The 14,499-nt window shown below is 40.1% G+C and overlaps 1 pseudogene; it reads left to right on the top strand.

The window, feature by feature from the left end:
• The first annotated feature begins 3,860 nt into the window (after positions 1–3,860).
• LOC138889819 (uncharacterized) lies at positions 3,861–5,564 on the top strand (annotated as a pseudogene).
• Positions 5,565–14,499: the final 8,935 nt, after the last annotated feature.

Raw genomic sequence — 14,499 nt, 5'->3', positions numbered from 1 at the left:
GCTTTGATTCCAGGGTTAGTTTCAGGGTTGTAAGGATAACTTGAGAATTGTTTAATAAAAAGGGGAAGTCACCTAATTAAGAAGCTTCTATAGTTGTAGGGTTTAGATTTCACTACTAAATAAACTAAAACCTTAAGAATTGAGTGGAATCGAATTTTTAAATGTTGAAAGGGCACTCTGTGAATCCAAAAGGCATTTCCCATTGCCTATTTAAGGAAACAACACACTGAGAAAAAGGAAGGGGGCTGGTACTCTGAAATACACAGATTCTGATACTCTGAAATGCATAAATTCTGATACTCTGAGATACAGAAGAGAGAGTCAAAAGAGTTCATAGATAGGAACATTCTGAAAAAATACTGAAAAGAATTTTACTGTTACATTGATTCATCCGGAGTTACTCACTATTTTCCTGGCTAAAAATCTGGGTTGTTCTTGCTGTTTAACTACTACTAAACTTCATCCCCTGTTTTCCTTTATTTCCACGTACAGTCTCTTGAATTCTGATGGATGTAGGTTTTATAATAAAGATGAAAATGAGAGTTTGAAATATGACCTCAAAATTGTGTTGTTTATTTACATGGTGTTTATATTCTTGGCCATTTGATTCAATATAGTTTAGTTGTTTTAATTAGATTGGCTAAGTTATTATGTTGTAATTGAATTATGGACTGTTGAAAAAAAAACTTGATTAAGCATGAATTAATAGATAATTTTGTGTTTAGGCTACGGTAGCTAAATATGTGGTAACTTGGAACTGTCAGGGACTACAGCAGTATATTTCCTCAATATATGACTTTAGCTACAAGTTTGGTTAAAATAGATACTGTGTTTGTATGGGATTCTGTATTAAAACAGCTGTCGATAATGATTGTTAAAGTAACTCCTCAACAGGTTCATTATGTTATTTTCTCTTTATTCTAATGTAATTAGTTGCATTTGTTAATTTGTGGTTGGTAACTTCATGTGGCTGTGGTTACTTGCATCTTCTTTAGCTTCTGGTGGATTTGCTTATTTTTTGGGCAAGTTTAATATAAGTTTGAACCTGCGATTTTAGGGTTTCTATGTTGAATCTGGGTGTCATTAATCACGGCTTGCAATTTTCAAATAGCAACTAGTTCGGTTGAGTTCTCTATCGTTGCGTGTGTTCTGTTTCCATTTGGTTTTGGTTTTGTCACGATGTTAATGACTACGTATAATGTTGTAGAAACGTACGTTTGGGTTTATTGTCTATCTTGAACTTCCTGATTAGTAGCTTGTGTTTTGTATGGGTTTATAAAGTCTATTGTGGAGGTGGGTTTCGAATTTTAACAAAGCTAGGTGCACATAGGTTCTAATGATCATGTTAACATCTTTATGAAATTATAGTATCCAATTAAATTGTGGCTTTAGTCTTAATGATCTTGGAAATGGTTTTGGAGACATGATTCTTTGTTCATTTAACTAAATTTTGGTCATAAAGGGGAGTATCACAATACTGTCCTCAAGCTTTTGTTGGAATATTTTAAAAACTTGCAATCAAATTTTGTGATAAGTGTTTTCATTTACAGTACATATCCAACAAAGCATTCCTTATGAAAGTATCCATTTTAATATGTGAAAGGGTCTGTCATTACCTGTATGCGGGCACTCTAGTAGACATTTTAATAGGTGAAAGAGTTGCATATGTTCTCAACGCATAAAATTGTTAGACGTTGTATTGTTGCAAATGAGTGTTCAAGAGAGATGCAATTATGAGCTATTGTTGTTGCACTATGTCTCCTAAGCAAATCAAATCAATTGTGATTGTGTACACGTTCGCGTGACATAATTACGATTCTAAAAACCAATTTGGAGTATGCGTTCGCGCAACCTCGATCAAACCTTCTTAATAATAAAAGTGGATGCTAATGGGCCGTTAACTAAAATTAGTTCATATAGCATGAGATGTGCCATGTTGAATAAAATTCCAAAACCCATGGCCCTCACTTAATTAATTTTAACTCTTTAGAAATTGAGATTTGCCATTTTTATTAAATAATCCATGGCCCTCATATAATTAATAATAACTCTTTTAAAATCGGGGTGTGCCATCAATTGAATTTTTTATGACCTCCGCAAACTTTTTTTTTGTTATTTTGAACGATCGTAGTTTGCTTTAGACTCGATTTAGATTAGTATTGTGATTATGTATACGCTCGCGTAACATAATTGTAAATTTAACTCTAAAAAAAAGGACTCGAGGGATGCGTTCGCGCAGCTTCAACTAAAATTTTCTTAAATAAATAAACGTTATTAATTATGGACACGTACGCGTGACATGATTTTTGACGTTCCAAAACAAAAGAGTATACGTACGCGTAACTCAATTCTTTAATTACGAATAATCAAGTGATTTTTTTAAAAAAAAACGGTAAAGGTAAAATACATGTAGGATTTTAAATAATTTAAGCCAAGTATAAATTGTTAAGCGACCGTGCTAAAACCATGAAATTTGGGAGTGCCTAACACCTTTTCCCGGGTTAACAGAATTCCTTACCCGATTTTCTGGTTTCGCAGACTTAAAACTGAGTCAACCTTCCTCGATTTGGGATTTAAAATAAACCGATGACTCGGGACACCATAAATTATCCCCAGTGGCAACTCTGAATAAAGTAAATAATCTCGTTTCGATTGTCACTTAAATTGGAAAAAACTCCCTTATATCCCCTCTCGGGGGATGTAGGTAAAAAGGAGGTGTGACAGCTCTAGCGACTCCACTGGGGATGAGAACCCAGAACTTCTGGTTCAGGGTTCAGAATTCGATCTCAGAATAACTGTTATATTGGCTTTATTTATTATCTGATTTTATTTACATGATTGGGCCTAATGTGCTAAGTGTTGCTTTTCACCGCTTTGATATTGATGAACTGTATATAAACTGTTACGAAACTCTTCCTCTTTCTGAGTCTTCTGAATTTATGGTGCACACGTGCGCGTGACCCACCTTTCTGTTAGAAATCATACCAAATAGAATGAAGTTGGGTCAAGTAACTAGGCCGGGTAGACTTTCGTGCTCCCAGTACGTTGCCTCCACTTCGGCTCGAGCTGCCCGCTTGGGTAAGCCGGGTTTAGAACAATATACCCCAGGTTTTACACTTAGAATAACTCAGCTTCATGCCGGATCCCTAGTAGGAACATTTGATTGCATCATGTGAATTTGACTTTGGAGACTCAACACAGGGGTTGGGTCTGTCTAGGACAGGTGTACCCGAAACGAAAAGACCATCCTGATGCATCTTACTTGCTACTTGTGCATTCATTTGTTTCGGATTTGCATGTTGACCGGCTTGTAAGGGGAAAGTTAGAGAAGGAAAATCAATGTGAGGACCGAGAAAGAATATTAGCTGTTTTCGAGAAAAAAAAATTCCAAAATATTTTAAAATACTACCGAAATTTTGAAAAAAGAAGAAGGAAATTATGTGTTTTTTTAAAAAAAAAATAGTTTTATTATTACGAACTACGTAAGTTTGATTCTCGCCAGATGTGAGATACGTAGGCAACCTACAACGGGCCCAACTATTTTTAAAAAAAAGAAGAAGAAAAAGATAATAAATAAATAAAAATATGGGTACGTAAATGTCGTTGTAAGGTGATGTCATTCTTGTCCAAAATATGCCGAATGTCCCCAAAAGGGCGCTAGAAGGCTGTTTTTGCAAGAACAACCGCCTTTGGTCGATTTTTTTAAAAGAAAAAAAAAATTGGCCGGTTAGCAAACACAGCCTTTAAATCTTCTTCATCGAAGTGCTTTTTATGAATTCTTTTTAGAAATATTGATGATTTTTTTTTCAAAATGAGTCTTGATTTTTGTTTTTAAAATTAAAATCACTTACAGGTACAAAATGAGCACCATCCAAAACCCACCATTCACAGATGTAGATGAGTTTCTATTTCGGCTTCAGATTTGGTGGTATGAATTAGGAGGAGATGGTCAGAAATGGGTCATTAAGTATTTGGGAGCTCTCACAGATATTATGAAATTTAAACCACGCAATGATTTGATTACGGCACTAGTGACTTTTTGGGACCCTGTTAACAATGTCTTTCGCTTCTCTAATTTCGAGCTTACTCCCACATTAGAAGAAATAGATGGATATTCCAGTTTTGATGGAGATTTGAGAAACCAGAATCTTATATTCCCAAAAGCTCCCTCTGTACACCGATTCTTTGGTCTTCTAAATATTAGTAATCAAATCAGAAAGAGCAACGTTGTCAAAGGGTGTTGTTCTTTCAACTTCCTATATTCAAGGTTTAGAAAACCGGATGGATTTGAAATTCATGAAAAGGGCCTTACTAACAAACAAAACAAGGACACTTGGCAGATTCACCGTCGCTTCGCTTTCATGGTGGCTTTTCTGGGAATCATGGTCTTCCCAAACAAAGAGCGGACCATTGATATTCGCATAGCCAGAGTCGTACAAGTCCTCACTACCAAAGAACATCACACTCTTGCCCCGATCATTCTCTCAGACATTTATCGGGCGTTGACTTTGTGTAAGTCTGGGGAAAAATTCTTTGAAGGGTGCAATATTTTGTTGCAAATGTGGTTGACTGAACATCTCCGACATCACCCCAAGTTCATGCAGTATGGTCCAAGCAAGGACAATTTCATTGAGAGTTATGAAGAAAGAATAAAAGATTATAAATCTCCAGAAGTGGTGGAAGCCTGGATATCCCATTTAAGATCTTTAATGGCAAGTCAAATTGAGTGGACTTTGGGATGGCTCCCGGTAAAAGAGGTAATACACATGTCGGCCTTAAAGAGTTATTTGTTGTTGTTGGGTTTGAAGAGTATCCAGCCGTATGCGCCACAGAGAGTTCTAAGACAGCTAGGGAGATACCAAGTGGTGCCTGATGATGAAGATTTGAGTGTGCAAGTGATTGAGCTACACCCCAAAGCCACACTCCCTGAGGCTTTAATGTAACGGATTTGGAATGGTTGTCGATACTTGAAAGATGATACCCAAGTTCCAGATCCTTCGAAAGGTGAGATAGATCCAGGTTATGCTAGGTGGTTTGAGAAAAGATCTCGTGTGGATGATGCACCAGAACCCGATCCCAGAAGGCCCATAAAAAGACCGCATGTTCAAGCCTTTGATGACAAAATCCAAGAACGGTTGGCTTGGGGTGAAAAGGAAAAGGGGTACAAAGCAACTATTCATGCCTTAGAAGAAAGCCTGAGGAACCTCAATTTTGAGAAAAACTTACAAGCCCAAGAAGCAGAAGGTGAAAAGAAGAGTCTGATTTGCGAGAATAAAACTCTCCGCGCTCAGTTTCAACAGATAAAGAAAGCCTATGAAGCGCCAGTAAGAAGTTGGAAAGATCAGAAAATCATTGCTAATCTGATGGAAAGGATGCAAGATTATGACTACATTTTGGCAAAAACCGAAAAGGCGTTAGACAAAGCTAAGGAAAAAATCATACAGCTAAATGAGGAGGCCAAATCTAGTAAAGAACACCAAGTAATAAGATTTGAAGAAAAAATGGCTCAATTCAAGAAAGAGAAGGATCGTTGGATACGTTCAAAGGCTCAGATCAAGAAATGAGAAGGTACAACAGAGAACATCAGCATGCAAATATTGATAGGGAGATAGCACAAGCAAGAATCGAGCAGGCCAGACTTCGGGCTCAATTGGAGTCGGCTTTAGATCGTGAGGGCCACATAAGAGATATAGCCACCACTCGCCAACAACAATTACAAAACCAAGACCAGAATCTCCAAGATTTCAGAGCACAAATCCATGATTTGGCCGTTTATGCCTCTCAAAGTTATGTGAACTGCCAGGGGATGGATTATGAGAGGTTTTTGGAGCATGCGCCTAAATTTGCCCATCATCTTGTAGTAGAGTTAGAGAGGATGTACCGTACATTAGGGGATCAGCCGGGTCAAGCTCTGTCGTGAGCAGATGTTCCAGTGATTGAAAGCAAAAGATTGTGGAGTGAAGCATAGTCATAGTTGTTAAAACTTTTCATATAATAGTCATGTTTTAGTTTGAGTCCATGTTGAGTCTTTTAAACCATTTTCTTAAAATGTTGTCCAAATGTAATGTCATTTTTGTCATTGTACTGTTTCGTTTGTTAAAATAAATAAAAATAATAATAATTATTTCCACCAGAACTACGCTCGGTCTGATTCATGCGGAGTCATGATACGTAGGCAATCTCCATAGGATTCGACCACAACCAAAAGAAAAAGAATAAAATGGAAAAAGAAAAAGGGAATAAAGGATAGACGTGAGTAACAAAAAAAAAGGAAAGGTCATAAAAAGGAAAAGCCGGGATGACACAAGCAACCGAGCAAATACATGATAGAAATGACTATTTGCCGAGGTGCATTGCATTCCTATGTGTGGTTGCCTATTTGTTAAAGCTCTAATCACTAATAAGTTTTGTTGTTGTCCAGAATTCAAGCAGTTAGTTCACCTAAGCATACTGACAACCCACCTATACCAAACCAGATCCAAAGGTGAAATAATCATATCTATCCCAGATGTAGACACCAGTGTCATCGAAGGAGAAGAGTTGGACGTTAACGCCATAAAAGAAGAGATGTATAAATTAAAACAACAAATGGTCGAAATGTATCAGGCCTGGGCTAAAGGACAACTGGCATCAGTTTACCCAGCTAACCCTACCTTCACTCCACCACCGGCTCAAACTCAGGATCATCATGCCACCGATCAATCCCCGAGCTTTCCCATTTATCAACACTACCGGGGCACCATTTCTCATACACCACATTCTCCACCCCATAAACCAATTCCATACCCTCCTCCACCAGTAACTCCTGTCTTCGTAGCACCTCCACCAGCTACACTCCACAAATCTCCTAGCGAGCCTATGTTCCAGGCCCAGGACAACCAATACTACCCCTCGGAGCCCACTTTCAAAGCTCCAGAAACCCATTCCTATATTCCTCGCTTTGACCTCTCGATAGAAGCTGATATACTAGTCAAAAATCCCGAATAGGAGAAGATGTTCAGGAAATTTAAAAGCTTAGAACAATCATTCAGAGACATGCAGGGATTGGGAGGGCAAGTAAGCGTAGCCTACAAGGACCTATGTCAGTTCCCGAATGTGCAATTACCGGCAGGTTTCAAGATGCCCAAGTTCGATCTATACAATGGGCACGGTGATCCAGTAGCCCACTTGAGGGGTTTTTGCAGCAAGATGAGGTGAGCGGGAGGAAAAAATGAATTCCTAATGGCTTACTTCAGTCAGAGTTTGAGTGGATCAGCATTGGAATGGTATACCCTCCAAGACCATGGAAGATGGTACACGTGGGATGGTCTGGCGCAAGCATTTGCTTGTCACTTCTAATACAATCTTGAGATCATTCCAGATCGACTGTCCTTCACTAAACTGGAGAATAAACACAGTGAAAGCTTCAGAGAATATGGTTTTCGATGGAGGGAGCAAGCAGCAAGAGTAGATCCCCCAATGAAGGAAAGTGAGATGGTAGATTACTTCCTACAGGCTTTGAAACCTACTTACTATGGCCATTTGGTCTCCGCTGTGGGAAAGTCATTCAATGAAGTGGTAAAGATGGGGGGCATGGTAGAAGAGGGCCTCAAATCGAATAAAATCATGAGCTATTTGGCTATCAGGAGGGATTGGGAAAAAGAAGAGAGAGGAAGCAGCGATGGTTGATTCAGGAACTTGGTCCGGATCCAGAGGTTCACCTTACCACTACAATCAACCTCGACCCCACCAACAAACTTATGACCACAATCCACCCCAACACTACTATCCCTCACCAGAACCTCATTTTTCCGTCCACAATGCACAAACATGCAACTAACCTTCTGCCCACACACAATGGCGTGATCCCGTCCTACAGAATACTTATCCACATTCACGAACCTACCAAAACACTCCCGGACCAAGTTTTCGGCCTAGTCAAGCATTCAAGGATGAAAAGTTGTAGAAAAAAGAAAACCTTTACTCCATTGGGAGAATCATACACTAGTCTGTTCCACAGGCTAAAACAACTGAACATGCTGAGGCCGATACAGTCCAAACTGCCAAATCCTCCTCCAAAAAACCTTGACTATACTATCAGCTGTGAGTATTGTTCTGGTACTCTAGGTCATGACACAGAGAAGTGCTGGCACTTGAAAAGTGCGATACAGGAGCTCATTGATACCAATAGAATTGAAGTTCAAGCTCCCGAGGCACCCAATATCAACAGGAATCCAATGCCAGCCCATCAGGAGGCGAATATGATTGAAATAGTGCATGAGGAAGGGGAACCCAAGAAGCCATCACAAACTGTCATGATGATTCGATCCAGTGGAGTCAAGACAGATGAACAATCAGCAGGTGAGGAGTCGGTGCTCAAGTCGAGCAAAAAGAGTGTTGGGCCATCTGTAGTTGTTGAGAAGGGTTCTTTAAGCAAAGTTGCAATGAAACAGGAAGAGATGAAGGTGGTTGTACCCAGAGCGGCCAGCAAACCCGTCATAATCGTGGAAGGCGCCCGCGCAGATCGGGTTATTATCAAGTCGGTAACCCAGTTACCAATAATCAACAGCAAGGCTATTCCATGGAATTACAAACGGGTAACAGTGATGTACAAAGGGAAGGAAGTCAAAGAAGGAAGTACAGGGTTTGACTTGCTCGGGAAGGTGTTTTACTCCCGAGGAGTTAAGAAGAGATAAAGATAATCCAGCGCTAGTAAATAAAGTTGTAACTGAAGAAGAAGCAGAAGAATTCTTGAGGAAGATCAAGCTACAAGACTACTCTATCGTGGAACAATTAAGAAAGACGCCTGGTCAAATTTCCCTATTGTCATTATTGATCCATTCGGATGAGCACCGTCAAGATTTAATGAAGATCTTGAATAAGGCGCACGTTCCCGATAATATCTACGTGAATCACTTGGAAAAAATAGCCAACAAAATCTTCGAAGCAAACAGAATCACGTTTTCTGATGATGAATTGCCTGTAGAAGGTACTGAGCACAACAGAGCTCTTTACCTCACAGTAAAATGTGAGAACTCTATGGTGACCTGGGTATTGGTTGACAATGGGTGAAGCGCAAACATTTGTCCTCTCTCCACTCTAAGTAAGTTAAAAATAGAAGATGAGAGGATCCATAAGAACGTTATTTGCGTGCGGGGATTTGACGATGGAGGTAAAGATTCAGTTGGGGACATAGTGATGGAGTTGACGATAGGGCCAGTTAAGTTCACAATGGAGTTTCAGGTGCTGGATATAGCTATTTCTTATAATTTGCTGTTGGGTTGACCATGGATCTATGTCGCTAAAGCAGTCCCATCAACACTATACCAGGTAGTCAAATTTGAATGGGATAGACAAGAAATAGTTGTGCATGGGGAAGACAGTTTATGCGCCCGTAGCAATGCCATTGTACCGGTCATTGAAGTGGAAGATGACCAGGGACCATGGGTCTACCAGGTTTCTGACACGATGTTGGTAGAGAAAGTTCCGGAGGGGAAATACATTCCAAATCCAAAGATAACTGCTACATCAGTCATGGTAGCCTATGAGATGTTGAAGAATTGTTTGGTACTCGGTAAAGGTTTGGGCTCATCTTTGCAAGGCATCATACAGCCGGTGTGCCTTCCTAAAAACTTAGGAACATTTGGTCTGGGATTCAAGCCCACTGCCGCAGACATAAGAAAGGCCAGAAAGCTAAAACAGAAGGCATGTGTCCTTCCAAAGCCAGTCCCACATCTTTCCAAATCATTTGTCAAGTCCGGTACTAGAAGTCGCCCAGTAACAACAATTCCCAGTTCTGTGATTGATCCTGACAAGGAGTTAATTGAAAGATTTGAGAAGTTGTTCGACAGTGTGAACATGGTGGAAATTGGAGAGTGTTCTAGCAACACGGAAGTGCAATTTGTAGGGCCAAAAACAAAGCTTAACAATTGGAAGACTACTCCTCTCCCTACTCGGAAGGAGTCTTGTTCTTTTTATGCTGGTTCTAATGACATGGCATGCATGAGGAATCCTCAGCCCAGTCTTAAAAATCAATATGATTCCGAAATAATATTTCAAAAAGTAGATTGCGACTATGAATCAGAATACGATGAAGATGAAGCTTTCGAAGAGATTAGTAAGGAGTTAATTCACTTCGAAGAAAAACCCAAACTCAACCTGAATGAAACAGAAGCCGTCAATTTAGGGGATACAGATAATATCAGAGAGACTAAAATAAGTGTCAATCTCAAGCTAAAGATCCGGGAAGAGTTAATCAAAGCACTCATCGAATACAAAGATATTTTTGCATAGTCGTATGATGACATGCCGGGTTTGAGCACTGATTTAGTGGTTCATAAATTGTCCACTGATCCAGCGTTTCCTCCCATCAAGCAAAAGTTGAGGAAATTCAAAACTGATATGAGTGTGAAGATTAAAGAAGAAATCACCAAGCAGTTGGATGCAAAGGTTATTCGGGTCACTCGATATCCTGTTTGGTTGGCTAATGTCATGCCTGTGCTGAAGAAGGATGGCAAGATCAGAGTATGCATCGATTACCGCAATCTCAACAAAGCAAGCCCGAAGGATAACTTCTCACTACCCAATATCCACATTTTGATCGATAATTGTGCCAAGCGTGAGATTGGATCTTTTATGGATTGTTATGTTGGGTATCATCAGATTCTAATGGATGAAGAAGATGCAGAAAAGACGGCATTCATCACGCCATGGGGAACTTATTGCTACCGGATAATACCATTTGATTTGAAGAACACCGGGGCAACATACATGAGAACGATGAATGATCGGAGCCGACTTGACACTACACTATGGTAGGAAGAGCGGATCGCAATAGCTTTTACCCGAATAGAGGTCCGGGATCGAATTTCCACAAGGACCTAGTAATGGAGTTGTATTTTCTGTCTAGCCTAGAGTTGTGGTTGTGCTTCTAATGTCACTTCAAGCATCTTTTGAGTTTTTGTATTTCTAACTACTATTATAAAACTACGGATTAAAGCTAGATTATGTTAGGAGAATATTGCTAAGTTATAATTATTGGGAAGGAAGAGCACTAGGGTCGTGGCATTACCTTGGTGGCTAATTGACGGGTAGATGTTACTTAGGTTCGATTGACTTATTTGGGGCTTATGCTATAATCATTGCATAATTTTACCCACTCTCACACCTCTCGGTAGAGAGAGTGATTTTGCCCAATTGACTCTCTCGAGACCAATTGGGTTGGCAAATTAGACCAAGCAACTAGGGTTCAAGTAGGGTTGTTACTCTCTCGAGATTTAACCCGTTAATTGGGACTATCATTTCTCATGAGTCCATCCCAATTCCTTGTTGGGTCAATTTTGAGGTCATAAACTCTCTTTTTCAAGAAGAGTTAAACCCACAAAGCTTGAATCAGTGTTTGCAACCACCAATTCTAAATTAAATCATAAAATCAACCACAATAACAAACACCCATAGTCAATCTAACCCTAGATGGCAATACCTATCAATTACCCACACTAGGGTTGAGCCACAACCCTAGCTAATAGGTTTAGCTACACATAATTAAAGAAGAAACTGAAGAAATAGATGAAGAACTACACATATTAATTAATTACTAAGAAGAAACTACAATAATCTATTGTTAATGGGAAGCAAATATGCCAAAAATGGCTACAACACCAAGCGCAGCTATTCTTCTGTTCTCAGATCTGACCTCCCTCTTAAAAAAATAGTAAAATGTTCTATTTATACTAGGCTAGAAAAACTGGACAAAAATACCCCTATGGGGTCAGTGCGGGCCGCACAAAACAGACCGCGACCGCACTGGCTCTTGGGCTTCAGTTGTTTGATGACTTGAACTGGGGGATCCGGACCGCGTGGGAGTGTATCGCGGCCGCGAAGGCCACTGGCGCGGTCCGCGCAGACGTGATCGCGAACCGCATGAGGACAAATGCCCTTTGCTGAACTCTATGAACGCGAACCGCACAGAGCAGGAGTGCGGCCGCGAAGCTTCTCCGCGGGCCACATGAATCCTACCGCGGCCTCGTGACCTTATGCTTGAAAATGTCCAGTCTCTGAACCTCCTAGTGCGGCCGCAGTCATTGTTACGCGGTCCGCACTAGGCCTCTTTTTCTTCACTTCTCTTGGTCTTTGATACTTGAGCAGGTTTCACTCCTTTTTGAGCCGATCTTTGACATTTCGTCACTTTGTCAATCAACCCTGCAATCAAGCACAACTTGTGAGCATTTTGGGACTATTTTTGTATCAATTTATACTCAAAGCATAGGCAAGTAGGGACATAAACACTTTAAAATCTTAACTTATCAACTCCCCCAAACTTAAATCTTTGCTTGTCCTCAAGCAAACAAAATAAGACCCACCCCTTAAAGGAACATCCAAGTAATTCCAGCTATCCTAAAATAACCTCAACAAGCATCAATTGGGACTAACAATTGCCCTCAATACGAATGCATCATTAATACATTTAAAACTTTGAAAACTACGAATCAAGTGTGACACAAGAGCATCAAGAGTTGACACATTTCATCAAAGAGCTTTTCTCACTTACTTTGGTCATTGTGGAACCCAAACTCTCACATCCTCAACTCTCCCTAAGCGAACCTCACCTTTTAAATATTGACACACAAATCGAAGCAAATGAAATTTCACTCATCTCTCTCAAAAAGGAAGGTCACAAGTCCGGCTCTAAGTACCATATGCTTGCCCCTTATGTAAGTATCCACTAATGTAAGCTCCCTTCAACTTGAGATCAAATAGGGCTTTTTTGTGGAGTCATTGTGAAGGCTTTTAGGCAAGGGTAGGACATATTTTTATTCACGTGGGTTCAATCTTCCCTTAAGCACTTCTTTTGATTCATTTTGGCGCAACTTTCTTGGCTCTTTTTGAGGACTTCACTTCTTCACAAGGGGTTAGAGAGACACATGTCACTCTTTCTTATACAATTCAAAACATTTCTCCTTTTTCTACTTTCTCCACACCTTTTTCACTTTTGTTTTCCTTGAATCCCTTTTTATTCTTGTTCACATGAGACTTTCTTTTTGTCCTTTTTCTTTTCTTACTTTTTTCATTGCCTTTTTTTCTTTCTTTTGTACCTTACTGCTTTGCTTCCTTTCTTGTATCTCCCCCCAAACTTAGATTTTTGCCATTACTCAAGGGAAGATTTGGGTGCCGAGAGAGGGTAATCATTTAGAACGGGTATAGGCTTGTAGTATTGGTTCTTGAAAGAAAAAGGTTTAAGGTTCAAAAGGGTTAACTAGGGATTATTTCATTGGATGGCTATGAAATTGTTCAACTTAGCATTTGGTTCAAGGAGAGACTATATCATTTCTCGAGTCAAATTTCACCTAGGATTTCGCCTCAACAGATATTCAGGGCAAGTTCTAGACCATTGGCTCGAGACTTGGACTCAAATTTCAATTCCTCACCACACACGCTAGGGATTTGCTAAAGACATCGAGTCGAGGGCCCACAACGACCTTAGTTATGATTTAAACACACAATGGTCCAAAAAGACCACATGATGATCGTTTGGTCAACGCAAGAGTCTCAAAGCCATGACTTTCACCATCCTGAACACAACATTATGTCTTTGACCATGGGATCAAAGGCAAATGTGCTAGGCCCAAGTGAAGCTTTGCTTGAGGTCCCTTTAACTACGCTATCAAAAACAAAAGAAAAATCAAAGAAACGGACTCAAACCCTTAAGAAGTTTGTCATGCCATCTATCATTGGGAAGAGCCACCCGGTTCGCACAATACTCCACCCTTGGAAAGAACCGTGTCATTAAGAAAACCAAGGGCTTATTGGAAACTCCAAAATCAAACAAGCGGCTACGAGCCTAACTACAAAGCTAAAAACGAAAATTTTGCGAAAATAGAAAATAGAATGGATATGTACAATAGGGGAGTAGAATATACAACAGGGGATGAATATATACAGAAATGTAAAGTTATATACAGCCCAAAGTAAAAAAAATACAAAATCAATAAAAACAAACTAATAATCTATATATATACAGTCATCCAGAAAAAAGTAGGGCGCACCACCACGAATAAAAGTTGGCATTGTCCTCAATTCCAATTATCAAATAAATATCAAAACAAAAGAAAGGATATAGGATCTCCCTATGCCTGGTCCATCTGCATGGGTTCATTAGTGGTCCCCAAGTCCTCTGTATGTACGGGAATCTCAGACTGGTTCTCGATCTCCTACTACTTAGCTGCTGGGACCAGGGCCTGCTCCTGAACCGACTGACTGATAGGTGCATCACTAGATGGGGTCTCTTGTGGTTCTGGTAGCTCAATAACTGCACCAACTGAACTGGGGAGCTTCCTCTTCTTTCTTGGAGGCCTGGGTGCCTGCTCCTGCTCCTGCTGTGGCTGTGGCACTGGTGCTGCTGCTGGGGCTGGATCCCCGAATAATAAGTTTAAAGGCATTTGGTCTGCCAATAGCCTGTCCACATTAATCCGTAGCACTCTCACCAACTCCTTGGACGCCCTTGACTTCCTCATCTTCTTA

Source organism: Nicotiana sylvestris, chromosome 4 (genome assembly GCF_000393655.2).
Source record: "Nicotiana sylvestris chromosome 4, ASM39365v2, whole genome shotgun sequence".
Taxonomy (NCBI): Eukaryota; Viridiplantae; Streptophyta; class Magnoliopsida; order Solanales; family Solanaceae; genus Nicotiana; species Nicotiana sylvestris.
This window is presented reverse-complemented; position numbering and strand designations above follow the sequence as displayed.